The 17,360-nt window shown below is 39.4% G+C and overlaps 1 long non-coding RNA gene across 1 annotated transcript; it reads left to right on the top strand.

Moving 5' to 3' along the window:
• Nucleotides 1-1,917: 1,917 nt before the first annotated feature.
• Nucleotides 1,918-16,582, top strand: LOC132806815 (uncharacterized). Its single transcript, XR_009641781.1, has 3 exons — nucleotides 1,918-1,986; nucleotides 15,626-15,751; nucleotides 16,312-16,582. It is a non-coding gene; the product is annotated as an uncharacterized LOC132806815 (long non-coding RNA).
• Nucleotides 16,583-17,360: the final 778 nt, after the last annotated feature.

Raw genomic sequence — 17,360 nt, 5'->3', positions numbered from 1 at the left:
TTGAGTGGGAGCTGGGGGAGAAATTTCTAGAACCCGATACAGGATTTGCAATGGTGCTCAGTCTCCTTCAAAATGGCCCTTGCCATTCTGACAACATTACTTTCTGTGTCCTTATCATCTTAACCAATACTATTTTGCCCATGATCTGTGAGTGCACAGACCTGACAGCTTCAATGACATAATGGGAAGCTCAATTCCATTTCATGCCTCATTTGTACATGCTCATATCCAGTGATGTGATTATAATGAAGCCCGTGGTCTGGACGGCAGCTGTTTTAACTGTCACTGGGGCCTCCCTGAGGGGTAACTTTACTTTAGATAGCCTTAGAATTGCCCCTCTATCCAAGAATATCTGCAGAAACAGGCTTATAATGAGGTGAAAATTGAGATATCTACTGCCAATGTGATTTTCGAGCTACAGGAGTAAATTACTGCAGATGCTGGAATCTGTACTGAAAACGACACATGCTGGAGATCAAGCCCTGTTGTGAATGGCCAGTGTTCCCATCCAAAGACCAGCTATGTGCTTTTGAAAATAAAGGGTATAATAGAACTGGTTGTGATTTGCATATTGTTCCGTGTCTTGTTAATCTATGCCTCAAGTATAATGCAAATCATGATTATTTTTCATGTTTGAAACGCCACTCTGTGCAGCTCTTTACTTTCACTTTAATGTAAAGACTATATGAAACATTTAGTATTAAGACAGTAGTAAGAGACAGTATTGTGAGATAAAAATGTCTCAAAGACATTTATACTTATATAAGCATGTTTGAACTTTAAAAAGACATATTTTAAGATTCTCTACTGTTTGGAGAAATGCCGTTGTACTTGGTCTGCTGTCTGGCTTGCCATAGTCATGCATCGTTGTTGTAATACATCAACTGTAATCATGATGGAATCTCATAATGAGAATATCATTTTTGATATGCTGTGTCCTCAAATTTTTTGCCTTTATATTATTGTATTATGAATTCTCTTCAAAGGTAGGTTTCCTGGTTTGTGCATTGGAATCAGAGCTTAACATGTCGGAAATACTCATCAAAAATCATATGCAGCGGCCTCATGACTGATAAGCTGAAATTCCCAACATAGGCTTTAGCACACAATGTTGTACTTGAGAGAATGATTTTATAAAATCCACTCTCTTAGTTGTATATATAGATGATGCCAGCCGATCTTCATGGCATTACTCACATCTGGGGTCTAATGTAGTCATAGTGCTTACAATGGCTCTGCTATGCCAGAGAGAGCTTAAAACATTCATGGGTGAAGATTGGAGAGAGAGAAATAAATATTCAAGATGTGGCAAACAATGAAATAAAGAACTTTGAGAGAGAAAAATAACTTAGATCTAGTTTACATCAAAAAGAAAAATTGTTTGTCCAGTTCGAAAATTGGGATGTGTCTTTAAAGCACAGAAATAGTCTTTGTGATTGTGAGCAAATCTAACCATTCAACCAGTGTTTTCTGCTTTTAAACTCTGTCCTTTCTGTCAGTCAAAAGCTGTCCATTAATGTAGCATTTTGTGGCTTGTTGTGCATAAAAATGATAGGCTCTGTGATAATGGTGGAACTGAAGAATTGTCCAACAAGGCAAGGCTGCTTTTTGATTTAGCATTTTGATTAAAAACAAGGTCTAAGGTTTACAATGATGTTGGCAAATGTAGCAAACTCAGGCTAAGGCAATATCTTGACAAAAGAAATCTTGAAGACATTTTTTAAAAACATATTTTAGGATTCTGTACTGTTTGGAGAAATGCCATTGTACTTGGTGTGCTGTCTGGCTTGCCATAGTCATGCATCTCTGTTGTAAGTATTTTTTGTGCAGTCTGCGGGAGTCATTAAGCATATCTCTTGACACGTGATGTCAGAGAGGTGCTGCCGAAAACGTATGAATTTTCAAAGCTGGAAGAGAGCCAGGTACAGAAAGAAACAGCAAGGAAGGAGTAAAAAAAATCAACAGTCTGCAATTTTGCGTTACTGGGTGAGTCAAAATGTCTGCACATTTTTTACTTCCTACTGATGTGAAAATGAAAGGAGATTCAAAGCAGATTTGGAATTTTGCAACTGTCAGTGACAAACTTGTGAAATAGCAACAGAATTAATTAAAAAACATAAAGAGTTGCAACTCAAATGGCAGTGCTGGGCTAAGAGTATGACAAGCTGTATTGCAGCCTAGATCTTGCTGAACAGCAGAAAAGCCAGGTAGGTTAGATGTTGCAAGCATTGATGATAACATTGACATTCCAGATTAATATTACTTATAAACTGTATTTGTTCAACGTCAGAGCACAGAGGATAGGGAGAGTATTGATTAATATGTAATTACACTGATACACCTAACCAAATCCTCATCACCAACTGAAAGGTTATCTTGCCAGGTGTGGGATTGTTTTAGGCATAAGAGATCTTGCCATGAGAACACATCTACTGAAAGAGAAGAAACCTACCCCAATGATATCAAAAGACACAGAAGCTCTGAAGAAGTCATTAATTAGAAGCTTGAATATATTATTGGAAGAATAGAGGAGGTGTTGCATTATGGTTCAAGAAATTACAGGTCAAATGACAACAACATACTGGAAAAAGTAAGAAATATTTGTAGAAAAGCCAGCAAAAAGATCAAGGCCAGAGTAGAGATGTAAATATTGTGAATGACATCATGTAAAAGTAAGTGATGCATATATAGCATGGGGAAAACAATGCTGTAACTGCAAGAAACTGAGTCACTTTACTTGTAAGTGTTAACTGGAAATAAGTGCAACAAGCTTATAAAATTGGTGGCTGGCAAGATGTCAGCTGATGAATTAGACAAAACACTTTGCCTCATATGAGGAGTTGGTAATATCAAATCTAAAGGTCTAAATTATTTGTGACAGAATGATAACTGCAGAAGGCGAGCATCACATGAATGTGAAACGCCTCGTGCAACATAATGAGTTCTAAGACCTGTGCAATGTGACTCAAAATGGTAACCCAAAATGAAGCCACTGAAGACAACATTAAGGCTATATAAAGGAACAATACTCATGCCAAGAGTCCAATGTAATTGGAAGAATGAACAGCTAGAGTAACAGATGGCAGATATTAAGCAAAATCCACTGATCTCAACTGAAGCAAACATAAAGCTAAATATTTTAGAGATTTGCAGTGCTATCTGGTCTATTAAATGTTGAACAGATTCTAGTTTTCAAAGATGTTTTTAGAGGTCATCGATATCTTTCTGGTGAATATCATCTTGAAGTGGATAAGAGTGTGGGACCAATGCAGAATTGGTAAAGAATGACAGACTGAACTAGAAGCATAATAGCAGTGAAAAATGAGGAAAAGAGAGACTGGTGTGATGGTGATGCTCCTTTAACAGGCTTATGATATCCTTGGCTTTTTTTCCAGAGAGGTTGTAAAAGACACAGACTCTGAAAAGTTTGAAGGGTTTTAGGGCCAATTTGATTATAGCTAACAGATACTGCCTCATGAAAAAGCTTTCAAGTTTTTTTAAAACACTTGTACAATGAAAGGGAAGTGGCTGGTTCTACCAATTCAGCTTTCCTCTGGTTTGGTTAGTCTGGCTATTCACTGAAAGCAGTCAGGCAGTTGTGAAGCTTCTGCACCAGGCCTATACTCCTCTCTCTCTGACTTTTCTCTTGTTAGACCATGCGTTTGATTTTACCTTTTGTGCCAAGGGATGTTTATGGGAATTGTTGCAAGTATTGGGAACAGCATCATTGAGTTGATAGTCTGTTGGGGTTTCAGATAGATTAAGTTATTCGGTATTCTGTTCTCTTTTGTTGGTGTTTTATTTGGTAATCTTGTAAATAAACTCTGTTTTGTTTAAAACGAAGTGGTTTGACCAGCTGTATCATTCCTGGAAAATCCATGTTACTCCCACAGTTAAGATCTGAGCTACTTGCTTGAAATGTTTTGAGGGGATTTGGCCTGGTCCATAACACTACGCATCAGTCCAAAGGGTCTCAAAAGTGGATTGAAGGGATCTCACAAACCCATGCCTACAATTCGAATAATAGAATTTTACAGTCAATTAGAGACCATTTGACTCATTGTGTCTGTAGCAGCTCCCAAAAGAGCTACCAAGTTAGTCCTATTCTCAAATATTATGTCTGTGATCCTGGAAATTCATCACTTTCAAATTTCTATCCAGCTCTCTTTTGAAACCTCCTATGTGAATCCACCTGAATACTCTTCCAAATCCTAACAATTCTCTGAGAAAATAAGTTTCTCCTCATCTCACTTTTATTTCTCTTTTGACAATCTTGAAATTGTGACCCCTAATTACTGGCATACCAATTAGAGGAAACAGAATATCCTTCTTTCCCCTGTCAAAATTATTCATAATTTTGAACACCTTTATAAGGTTGTCTTTTAATCTTCTCTATTCCAAGGAGAATAAATCCAATTTCTCTAATCTTTTCTTGTGTCTAAACTCCCTCATTCCCGGTATCACTCCAATAAATCACCTTTGGACCTTCTCAAAGAATTTAACATTCTTCCTTAAATAAGATGCCAGAACTAAACACAATACTCCAAATATGGTCTAACAAGTATTCTGTAGAAATGTAGCATCACTTCCTTTCTTTCAAAATACATGACCTCACATTTCTCTGCATTGAAATTTATCTGCCCATTTGGCCAATCACAATTTATAGTGTCCTCAGTTTAGAGTCAAATTGTTTATATGAATTGGCAAAAGCAAGGGTCCCAACACAGTGGAACACCACTGTCCTCTCATCTCCACTCTGAGAAGTATATATCTATACCTACCCTCTTCATCCTATCTTTTAGCTAACTTCTAATCTACGCTGCCAAGGACCTATCAATCCCAAACATTTCTAATTTGTTAATCAACTTGCCATCTGGCATCATATCAAATGCTTTCTGAAGGTCAAAATATACAATATCCACAGCACTGTCATCATCCACTGTCTGTGTCACCTTGTCAAAGTACTCAATTAAGTTTTTCAGACACAACCTACCCTTGACAAAGTAATGTTGACGAAGTAGTCTCAACTTTTTCTCCAAGTGTATATTTATCTTATTGTATTATGGCCCCATCAGTTTTCCCATTGTTGATGTCAAGCTGACAGGTCTGTAGTTTCCTGGGTTATCATTTGCCCTTCCTTATATCGTAGAGTCACATTTGCAATCCTACAGACTCCTAGAACTAACCCTGTATTCAGAGAAGCCTGGAAAATTTCTGTCAACAGCTCTGCAATTTCCTCCCTTATCTCTCTCAGCAATCTAGGATGCATCTTACCCAGGCCTGGTGACCTCTCTACCTGGAGTGCTGCCAGCCTTTTAGCACCACTTCTTGATCTCTCACTAGACTGCTTGGTTGCTCAACACCCATATTTTTAACTAGGCCATTGCCACCATCTTCTAATTTGGTAAAGCAAAGTTTTAGTTTAGTACCTCTGCTATATCCTTTGCTTCAGTGAGCAGCTTGCTCTGTTTGTTCATTATGGGCCCCACTCTATCCTTCACTAATCTTTTACTATTAGTAGGTTTGAAAAACATTTTCCCATTTGTTTTAGTGTAGCCTGCCATCCTTTCCTCATGCTTCCTCTTGGTCTTCCTTCTTCCAGCCTTAGGTTTTCTTCTATATTTGAGATATTCTTCCCGATTTTTGATTGCTATTATTATTATGGTATGCATTATATACCTCCATTTTCTACCTTATTTTTTCATTAATATCCTTAGACATTGAGAATACTCTAGCTTTGAATACGCCATATGTATTTCTCATGGGTATGTATTTAGCTTATACTCTTTTGAAATTCTCTGATTGACCAAAATTTACAATTAACTTGCCCCAGTTCAACATTTAGACTCCTAAAATTTGCCCTTTTCCAGGGATCTTAATGCTGAACCTTGTTATGATTGCTATTTCCCAAATACTCCCTACTCTGATGTTGAAGATATTTCACCAAGTCAAATGCCTTTACTCCCATTGATGTGAAGGATGGTAACTGGCAAGTGAAACCAGATGAAGTAGTAACATCAGGTATGAAGTGCTATCAAGGCACCTTGCAGTATGATGCCAGCAAGACATCCAAGGAGCATTTGACTTGGTGAAATATCTCCTTGGAAGTCAATTGTATCAACCTTTATGCTACAAGGACAAGCAGTTGCATTTACCTCCAGGACACAACACAAGCACATCATGTTTGGGTTGAGACAGTTGCTAGCTATTGTATTTTCTTGTGAGTATTTTAATGAATGCTTGTTTCTGAGACAAATTAAGAGTGGAGTCTGACTACAGGCCACTTTAAAGCATCCTTCTCAAACTGTTTCTATCTGCTCCAAAGTGCCTGCATAGAACATTATTTAATATGCAAAGTTATCATCTAGAAATGAAATACAAGCAAAAGAAGCAGATGTATATTGCTAGCATGCTGTTAAGAGCAGCAATCCCTATGAAGAAAATTAGAGTTTGAATCTAAAAGTTAAGCATCTTGCTTAAATCAAGCAAACTACATAAAATACAACTCTCCAAATACTGCAGGAAGTAAAGGCATAAGATGGCCTGAAAATATCAATGACACACAGTGTAACAAAGATCATAGTGACATTGTTAGTAGGGTAATAATCCGAATACGGATGCAATGTTCTAGGGATCCAGGTTTGAAGCTCACCTTGGCAGATGGTGAAACTTGAACTTAATTTTAAAAAAATAAAATTAAATGTCTAATAATGACAATGAAACCATTGCCAATTCTCATAAACAAAAATTTGACTTACTCACATCCATTAGGGAAGAAAACCTGCTGTCCTTACCTGATCTTGTCTGCACAAGCCTCTAGACCCACTGTAATGACTCTTCACTGCCTTCAGAAATGGCAGAAATTTCATCAACAGCTAAAAAGTCTGCAAGAATAAATGAAACTGAAATGGAATACATGGCACTGACTAAAGCACTGGAACTGACACTGCAAACTCAGCCCTGTTGATCCTGAAAAGTCCTCCTTAATAACATTTGGGCTCTATTGCCAAAATATCCCACAGACTAAGTAAACAACAGCCTGACATAGTTGTACTCGTGGTATCATACCTTTTTATGTCCCAGACAAGACCATCCCTGGATATGTCCTTTTCCACCAGCAGGACAAACCCAGCAGAGGTGGTGGTACAATGGTTAAAAACTGAAAGAATTGCAGAAACAGTAAATTAGAAACAATAAAAATAGAAATTGCTGGAAAAACTCAGAAGGCTTGGCAGCATCTGTGGAAAGAAATCAGTGTTAACATTTTGGGTCAAGTGACCCTTCCTGAGAACCAGACCCTTCTGGTTCTCAGGAAGGGTCACTCAACCCAAAATGTTAACTCTGATTTCTCTTCACTAGGCCTGCTGAGTTTTTCCAATAATTTCTGTTTTTATTGTTGGTGGCACAATGGTATTCAGTTAGGAGGGAGTTGTCCTGGGAGTCCTCAACATTGACATCAGACCAATGAAGATTCATGGTGCTGGATTTTTTTGATCAAAAGAATCCCTCCCACTGATTACTATGTGCCATTCTCTCTCAGCTGATGAATCAAATCTCCATCTTGAACATCATTTGGATGCAACACCAACAGGGCAAAGAATTTACTCTGAGTAGGGAACATCTATATCCACCTCTATGAGTGGCTCTGCAGTTCTACCACTGTCTGAGCTGGTTGAGTACTTAAATATATAGAAGCTAGACTAGGTCTGCGATAAGTAGTGAGGAATCCAACAAGAGAGAAAAATAGGTTTGATCTCATCCTCACCAATCTGCCTCTTGCACATGCATCTGTCCACGATAGTGTCAATGAGAATGACCACCAAGCAGCCCTTGAGGAGATAAAGTCCTATCTTCACAATGAGAATATTTGCCTTTGTGTTGAATGGCACTATCACCATGCTAAGTGGAATAGGCCCTGTGGATCATCAACAGCAGCAGTTTCATACTCCCACATGATTTGCAACCTCGTAGTCCATCATATCCCGTACACTAGTATTACCATCAACCCTACAACAGGCAAACTTAAACATAAGGTGTCAACCCTGGTGCATATACAAAAATAAACAGGCCTGTACCTGGGCCAAATAGGCAAGTGATAGATGGAACTAAGCAATTCCACAATGAATGGATTTTGAATTGTCCTATCTCATTGTTGTGAATGGTGGACAATTAAGCAACTAACTGGAGGAGGAGATTCCGCATTCTCATCCTCAACAATGCAGTAGACCAGCACATCAGTGCAAAAGATAATCATCATCATCAATCATCAGCCAGAAGTGTTGAGTGGTTGATCCACCTCAACCTCCTCCAGACTGTTCCAGCATTTCAGATGCCAGGCTTAAGCCAATTCTATTTACTCCATGTGATATCAAGAAACAGCTGGAGGCATAGGATACTGCAAAATGTTTGACAACATATTTGCAACCGTATTGTGTGCTCCAGAACTTGCTATATCCCCAGACAAGCTACAGCTTCAGTATAGATTAGATTAGATTAGACTTACAGTGTGGAAACAGGCCCTTCGGCCCAACAAGCCCACACCAACCCGCCGAAGCGCAACCCACCCATACCCCTATATTTACCCCTTACCTAACACTACGGGCAATTTAGCTTGACCAATTCACCTGACCCGCACATTTTTCACTTGATATTTTTTCTCTCTTTCTATTGCTGGATTGTATGCAGGATTTTCTGACTTTGTCTTTTTGCCAAAGAGAATGTCACTTTGGAACAGTTAATCAGCAATTGTTACTGTATCTGTTATTCTGTTAAAGTTGTTCAATAGAGTTAAGTTATTATCTGGAACACAGTACCTCGCATTTAACTGTGAAATAAGAAAATGTTAGTGTCTAAGCTACTTTCTTAATATATTTTAAGGGGATCTGGCCTAGTCCATGATAGATAAGGTGAATAAGCAGGAGGCTGGGAGAACACAGTAAGCTAGGTAACATCAGGAGGTGGAGAAATCAATGTGTCAGGTGTAGCCCTTCTTCAGGACTGGGGTTGGGTATAAATGGAGCTGCAGATAAAGAGGGTGGGGGGGGGGGGGGTGCAGGTGATGAGATGGGGATAGGTGAAGAGAGCTGAAAATGTGTTGCTGGAAAAGCGCAGCAGGTCAGGCAGCATCCAAGGAGCAGGAGAATCGACATTTCGGCATGAGCCCTTCATCAGGAATGAGGAAAGTGTGTCCAGCAGGCTAAGATAAAAGGTAGGGAGGAGGGACTTGGAGCAGGGGCGTTGGAAATGCGATAGGTGGAAGGAGGTCAAGGTGAGGGTGATAGGCCGGAGTGGGGGTGGGGGTGGAGAGGTCAGGAAGAAGATTGCAGGTTAGGAGGGCGGTGCTGAGTTCAAGGGATTTGACTGAGACAAGATGGGGGAGGGGAAATGAGGAAACTGGAGAAATCTGAGTTCATCCCTTGTGTTTGGAGGGTTCCTAGGCGGAAGATGAGTCGCTCTTCCTCCAACCATCATGTTGCTATGGTCTGGCGATGGAGGAGTCCAAGGACCTGCATGTCACGGAGGGAGTGGCCACCTCCAAATGGACCCCACCTCCAGGGGTATATTTCCCTCCATCGCCAGACCATAGCAACACGACGGCTGGAGGAAGTCCTCAGCAGAATAGGAGGGGGAGTTGAAATGTTGGGTCAAAGGATGGTGGGGTTGATGACCAGGAATGAATCCAATAGGTTCCTGAGAGGAATGGAAGGTAGGGGTCATTGCTGGGAGGGGTGTTGGGAATGGGAAGGGAGGCTATTTGAAATTAGAGAACGCAATGTTGCATCCTCCCACTCCCCCTCTCATTTATCTCTCCACTCTGCAGGCACCCTGCCTTTATTCCTGATGCCTTTGCTCGAAATATCAATTTTCCTGCTCCTTGGATGCTGCCTGACCTGCTGTGCTTTTCCAGCACCACTCTAATCTAGACTTTGGTTTCCAGCATCTGCAGTCCTTGTTTTTACCTACTGGATTCATTCCTCCCATTGACCAACATTGTGGGCAGCACGGTGGCACAGTGGTTAGCACTGCTGCCTCACAGTGCCAGAGACCCAGGTTCAAATCCCACCTCAGGCGACTGACTGTGTGGAGTTTGCACATTCTCCCCATGGGTTTCCTCCGGGTGCTCCGGTTTCCTCCCACAGTCCAAAAATGTGCAGGTTAGGTGAATTGGCCATGCTAAATTGCCTGTCGTGTTAGGTGCAGGGGTAAATGTAGGGGAATGGGTCTGGATGGGTGCGCTTCGGTGGGGCGGTGTTGGACCGAAGGGCCTGTTTCCACACTGTAAGTAATCTGAGCTAATCAGTTGTCCAGGCTCACGACCGCTTCAACCCCCCCACCCCCCCAATCCTCCCCAAACCCCAGGTACCTTCCCCCACAATCGGAAAAGATGCAAAGCCTGCTAGTATGCCACCCTCTCACATCCATCCACCACCCCAACACAGTCCTTCCAGGTGAGTCAGAGGTTCACCTATCTCTCCTCCAACCTAGTTTACTGTATCTGGTGCTCCCATTGTAGTCTTCTCTACATTGAGGAGACCAAATGTAAACTAAGGTAACATTTCACTGAACATCTCAGCCTAGGACCTTCCAGTCACTGCCCATTTTAATTCCCCTTTCCACTCCCTTTCCAACATGACCATCCTTAGCCTCCTATATTGCTACAATGATTTAAACCAAATTTGGAGGAACAACACCTCATCTTTCTCCTGGGCTGCAGCTGAAATGTTAACTTCTCCACCTCCTGATGCTTCTTGGCTTATTGTGTTCTCCCAGCCTCCTGCTCGTCTACCTTGAATTCCAGCATCTGCAGTTTTTTTATTTCTAGATAAGGTGAATGTCAGGTGTCTTTTCCCTGGAGTGGGGGATATCAAAACCGGGGTTTTTTTTAAGGTAAGAAGAGAAAGATCTAAAAAGATATGAGGGGCAAATCTTTTACACAGAGAGTGGTTTGTGTGTGGAATGAACGTCCGGAGGAAGTGGTGGATGTGGGTACAGTTACAGTGTTTAAGAGACATTTGGATCAGTACATGAAATAGAAATTTTGGAGTGATATGGGCCAAGCACAAGTGTGGCTAGCTTAGTTTGGGATTATCATTGGCTGGACTAGTTGGGCTGAAGGGTCTGTTTCCATGCTGTATGACTGTATGACTCCAATTGTAGGCCAGATGCTAGGAATCATACAGTGGATAACTCATCTCCTTATTCCTCAAATCCTCACCACCTCACAAGGCACAATTTAGGAGTGTGATGGAATACTTCCACTTTCCTGAATACGTGCAGCTCCAACAGTTCTCAAGAAGCTTGACACCATTCAAGACAAAGCAGTCACTTGTTTGGCATCACATTCAGTCCCATCACCACTACTGCTCAGTAGCAGTAGCAGGAGAGTATATTATCTACAAGATGTACTACAGAAAATCACCAAGGCTCCTTAAATAGCACTTCCCAAACCCATGTACACTACAACAGAAGGATGAAGGCAGCAGATACATGAGAATACCATCACCTGTGTGTTTCCTCTAAGCTACTCACCATCCTGACTTGAAAATATTTTGTTGTTTGTTCAGTGTCACTGGAACTGTCTTGGATATCCCTTCCTAATTGCGTTATAGGAGGGATATCCAAATGGACTACACGATTTCAAGAAGGCAGCTCATCACTACCTTCTCAAGGACAAATAGGGATGAGCAATAAATGTAGGCCCAGCAAGTGATTCCCTCATCTGATGAATGTTAATTACCTTTCTTATCTAGTCTATATTACAAGCTGCAATTCTCTAATTGATCTACATGCAGTACTGCTGAAAGGATGGCATGAAAAGATCAAGGATAAATTAGTTGCTATAACAGAGCATTGGGCAAGCAGAACTTGAGTGATAGCCCAAGATGACATCTTGTACAAAAGAAATAGAGTCTTTATCCTGAGAAAATAGATGCTAAAGCACACCAATGCAATCCATCAAGGAATTGAGTTGAGTCTGAAGAAGGCTTAATATGTCCTCTATGGGCCAAATACGAGCACTAAGTTTAAGATCCGTATCAGCCAGCTAATAATGAATACAAGCTAAGAACTGCTTTATGATGCATTTCATTCAAGATAGACTATGGATGAAGATTGGAATAGACATCTTCATATTTACAGGGACTGATTACTATGTCATCATTTACTACTATTCTGACTAGTGGGAGTTTAACCAACTGCATCAATGACTACAAGTGAGATTATAGAATCCTGAAAGTAAACTGGAGTCATTACAGATGAGTGATAAATGTACATTAATGAGTGATAAAAGCCGTGAATTTATGAATGAAGAATTCAATCACTTGATAAAGGATGAACATTTAACACAATATTCTCCATAATATTCAAAATTAAATGGAAAGTCTAAGGCACCAATGAAAACCAGCAAAGAAATCAATGAGATTGAGCAAATTCAGCACAGATATATACAAGGCAATCTCTGAGTGAAGGCATTGAAAGTATTCCAGTCCAAAGACAAATAAAATGCTGCAACTAAATTTCTCTTCAAAAAACCAAACAAAATTATTTTAACCAGAATTAATTACAGACATGTGAGTTATAAAATCAAGATGAAATGACAGGTAGTCAAATTCCAGTCAGTTCCACTTTCATCAGTCTCTGCCCATGCAGTGCATACATAGTCTTTCATTTGTGAATGGAAAGTGTACACATTATGATTGAGTAGATACCAAACAGCCATTCTTAACATAATGTTCCTTCTCCAGGGAGTTCCTTCTGCTCATTCTTAAAATGATGCGCTTACTCCTATGACAAGTGCAGTTGATTTGGTATAATTTTAATAGAATCCCTACAGTGTGGAAACAGGCCCTTCAGCCAAACAGGTCCCCACTGACTCTCCAAAGAGTACCCCACCCATCCATTCTCCATTACTCTATATTTATCCCAAATGCACCTAACCTACACATCCCTGAACACTGTGGGCAATTTAGCATGGCCAATTCATCTAACTTGCAAATCTTTGGATTGTGGAAGGAAACTGGAGCGTCCTGAGGAGAATGTGCAAACTCCACACAGACAGTCTTGTCATAACTTTTAGATTAGATTAGATTACTTACAGTGTGGAAACAGGCCCTTCGGCCCAACAAGTCCACACCGACCCGCCGAACCGCAACCCACCCATACCCCTACATTTACCTCTTACCTAACACTACGGGCAATTTAGCATGGCCAATTCACCTGACACGCACATCTTTGGACTGTGGGAGGAAACCGGAGCACCCGGAGGAAACCCACGCAGACATGGGGAGAACGTGCAAACTCCACACAGTCTGTCGCCGAGTCAGGAATTGAACCCGGGTCTCAGGCGCTGTGAGGCAGCAGTGCTTACCACCGAGGCACCATGTAGCTGCTTTTGTTGATGCATTTCCATTGATGGGGAATGCTGGACCTCTGTGGCTGATGGATGTTCTGTACTTTGTATAGTGTGGCAATCATATCTGATCTGCTGCCTGCAGTAAAAGAATGGTTAAACAATACAATTTCAGCAATGATCAATTTAGTTTTTACATATTAACTTCATTTTAGGGAGATGTAAGATGTCTGACACCATTTGATTTTGATTTGACTCTGTGGTTTTTAATCTAAGCTATATCATCTGAAAGAATGTTATGATTTGGAGGTGCCAGTGTTGGACTGGGGTGTACAAACTTTGAAATCACACAACACCAGGTTATAGTCCAACAGGTTTATTTGGAAAAATAGCTTCCTGATGAAGGAACAGCAAGTGAACCACCTGATGAAAGAGCAACACTCCAAAAGCTAATATTTCCAAATAAACTTGCTGAACTACAACCTGGTGTTGTGTGATTTTAACTTTGAAAGAATGTTGTATTGTTCCATTTTACAAACTAACAATATAGTTTTTGTAGATTCCAGACATTATTCTCAGTGTCATTGGTATTTCTTTTGACTGCTGGACAATGCTACAAAAGCCTAAATGTTACGCTCATAATGGTGTACCTCAGTTCTTAGATATAGTTCCTTAAAGGAAACATTTTATAAATCTTAAAATAATAACAATGTAAAGGATGATGGCATGACAGGTTTTCTAAGTAATTTAAAACTTTGGTTTTCATAATAGAGAAAGAAAATATAACCAGAGGTAATATGATTTTGTTTTCAATGGATCCAGCTTATATTCTGCTATCTACACTGCTAGCTAATGCCTGCGAATGATTCTATGCTTTGTATTTTTTCTATAGCAAAACCACTCTTTCCCTTTTGTTTTTTGGCACCTTTTGATTTCTAACCTCCCTCATCCTCTAAACCTTTCCGGACCTTTCTTCAGTTCCACTTGCTTCTCACTATTTTATGCAAAGCAGAAAACAGATACTTTTTTTCACTTTGGTACTGAAGATGTCAAGTTGGATTTGAAATCTTAAATCTGCTTCTCTCTCCATTGATGCTGCCAGATATTTCGAGTTGCTCCAACTTTCTGATCTGCAATATCTTCAGTATTCCGATCCATTGCTCAAGACATTGGTATAAATTAATGAAAAGGACTAATTTACAAAGGTTAAAATTGTAAAGAAAAATTGTAACTACAAAATAAAGTTGAAGTTGAACAATTCTACACATCTGGTTAATTTCTAATTTAAAAGACATTAACAAACAAAATGGGATATATCAATTCCAACCTATCAAACTTTGTAGGATTTGGAAACAATGTTGAAGGACTGGACAACAATACATTCAGAAAAAGAACGACAATTTAACAAAATGCAACCAATTCCAGTGGTGGAAAGATTGCTCGAATCCATTATCAGTAATAGAATAAATGAATATTGTGAATATAGGGCCACATCATAACAAAGATGATAGAGAAGATTGAGTCAGCCAACATTGTCCTGATCTCAAATTACACTGTACTAGGAAGGCAAAAACATTTGCCTTGGAATATTGTAACCAGATTACAAAGAGTCATCATAGTATTGTAAAAGGTAAGACATGTCAAATTAGCGTAAAGGATTTCTAGAGTAATTGAAAGGATCATCAATGGTTTTGTAGAGCTGAATTTTCACAAGGAATTTGGTGCAAGTGGATGGAATTTGAAGTAGTTTCATGGTTTTAATTGGGAAGTGGTTCAAAGGGAATTTGGATGACACGAACACTATCATACTGAATAAAAGCAAATCTTAGCACCTGGTCAGTGTAGGGATCTCAGTTTTCAGCTGTAAATTAATTATCACAAGATAAGAAAAGGAAACAGCATATCTGTTTCCATTTAACATGAAGGAGGAGGCATTTTGCAAGGAAGGAACAGAAGATTTCATAAGGGCTTAAAAAGATAAGTGGTTTCAAGAAACAAAGCTTGTATGTGAGTACTGTTCAAACATATGAATGGACGATGAAAACATGAATTAAATGCTAAAGATTTTAAGGTGTCTAACTTCACCAAGTGTAAAACATTACTTCAGGCCGATCTGCTATTAAGCGCATTTCAATTAATGTGAATTCACTGTAACATGATTGCCGAATTGGAGACAATGTTTCTAAAGCTTGAACTTCTAAAATGTGTGTTGGCTGTAACGTGATTACTTTGCCAACGCTTTCAGCATTGTGTCTAAAGTGCAATTTTCTATAACAGGGGTTTGCAGAAGAATGCAACCATCCCGTTATGGAAGAGCTACCTGTACAGAATTACAAAGAAAGGCGAGTAGGATACCAAGTTTCATTACAAGAGCTTTACAATACAAAAGTTCTTATTTCAAAGGTAATCTTCAGTTTTGGGCTTGTACCCTGGGTAGGATACCAATCTTGAAGAAAACCTAGGACGGAATCTTCCCATTGCTGTGAAAGTGTTTTGTTGAATGAGGTTTATGGTGTTCAGTCCATAATGGCCCAGAGCAACCTCTCTCACATAATCTTCTGCTCTTCACCTAATTAATTATGTACCTTCCCGTGGTATCACACAACAGGAGAGTTGTAAGGGCTCACCACTGTTGTGACCTTCTGGTATGAGTGCCTTTGCCATATTTAAAGCCACCATTTCAGATGACGCAATCTAGGATCTGTCCTCACACTATGGTGTGTAATGTTACACACCACTTGCTGTGTGAAGAAGTTCTTTCTCATCTCATATTTGCTTCTTTTGTAAAATACTTTACTACCTTGCTCATAGAAGAATCAAATGCATGGAAATAAGATAGTTGCAATTCAATAGTGAGATTTTAAAGTTGCCACTTAAAGCTGAAGTGGAAAAGCAGGACTTTTTCTCAGTAGTGAGATTCCAATTTCTTCACTTTCACTTGATTTTCCCAATTTTCTTCCCAGTGCCTGAGCCATTCAAAGGAAGAGAAAATTCAACCCCTCGTGACATCCACATCGGGATGACGCCTGGATTAGGGCAAAGTTATAAATTTAGATTATATTCTTGTGAGGTATGGAACTAATGAATGAATGTGATTGGGTCGATAGATGTTTACTTACCATCTTGTAGAAATTTATAAGAAAAAGACATCATCCGAGATAGCAAGAGGCGGTTTAGAGGAGATTCCAGAAAAGCTTTGTCCATGAAGGATATCAGAATATGAAACAATTGCCTGAAATTATTACATGCAAAGTTAATTAAAATGTTTAAAAGCCATAAATATATTCATTTGAAAAGTAAGACTATTAAAAGATATGGAAAAAAAGAAAAGGTATTAGAATTAAAAATATAGGGCCACATCATAACAAAGATGGTAGAGAAGATGGTCAGCCAACATTGTCCTGATCCCAAAGTACACTGTACGAGGAAGGCAAAAACATTTGAATAAAGTAAGAAAATGTCTAACATTGTAAGAGAGGGCCTGGAAGCTTTGTTTTAGATGACTGGGTTTTATTGGTTTCTGCTCCTGTAATTGAATGAACTCACACATTTAAGATTCCCTATGATAAGTTTGAAATCTTAGGAGCAAGGAGTAGAGACCAGATCTTTAACCACAGAAAAGGGGAATATGGTGTTCTATAAATCTGAGACTTTTTTCATGTCTTCTGGCATCCAATTATTCAGCAATATTGTTAGGAAAGCTCAATCCCTGAAGAAAATTCAGAGGAAAAATACTTAATGAAAGGAAACAACATAAGAAAAGGGTTGATTGATCTCAAGAATCAATCTGCTTAAGATGGCATAGAAGTAGGCATTGTTGATATGATGTGTTAGAACATTGCCATTTCACCACAAGGATCTGGGTTCAAACCAACAGACACAGATGGTCTGAATGTCTGTGACAAGTGCTGAGAAAAAATAGTTCAGCATCTCTCTACTTATTTTCTTGTTGATACAGATCAATAAGACAAAACTGTCTTCAGATTTGTGACTTACAATTACAATTAAAACT

This window comes from Hemiscyllium ocellatum, chromosome 3 (assembly GCF_020745735.1).
Source record: "Hemiscyllium ocellatum isolate sHemOce1 chromosome 3, sHemOce1.pat.X.cur, whole genome shotgun sequence".
NCBI classification, from domain to species: domain Eukaryota; kingdom Metazoa; phylum Chordata; class Chondrichthyes; order Orectolobiformes; family Hemiscylliidae; genus Hemiscyllium; species Hemiscyllium ocellatum.
The sequence above is the reverse complement of the archived record's forward strand: the minus strand, read 5'-3'. Positions and strand labels throughout refer to the sequence as shown.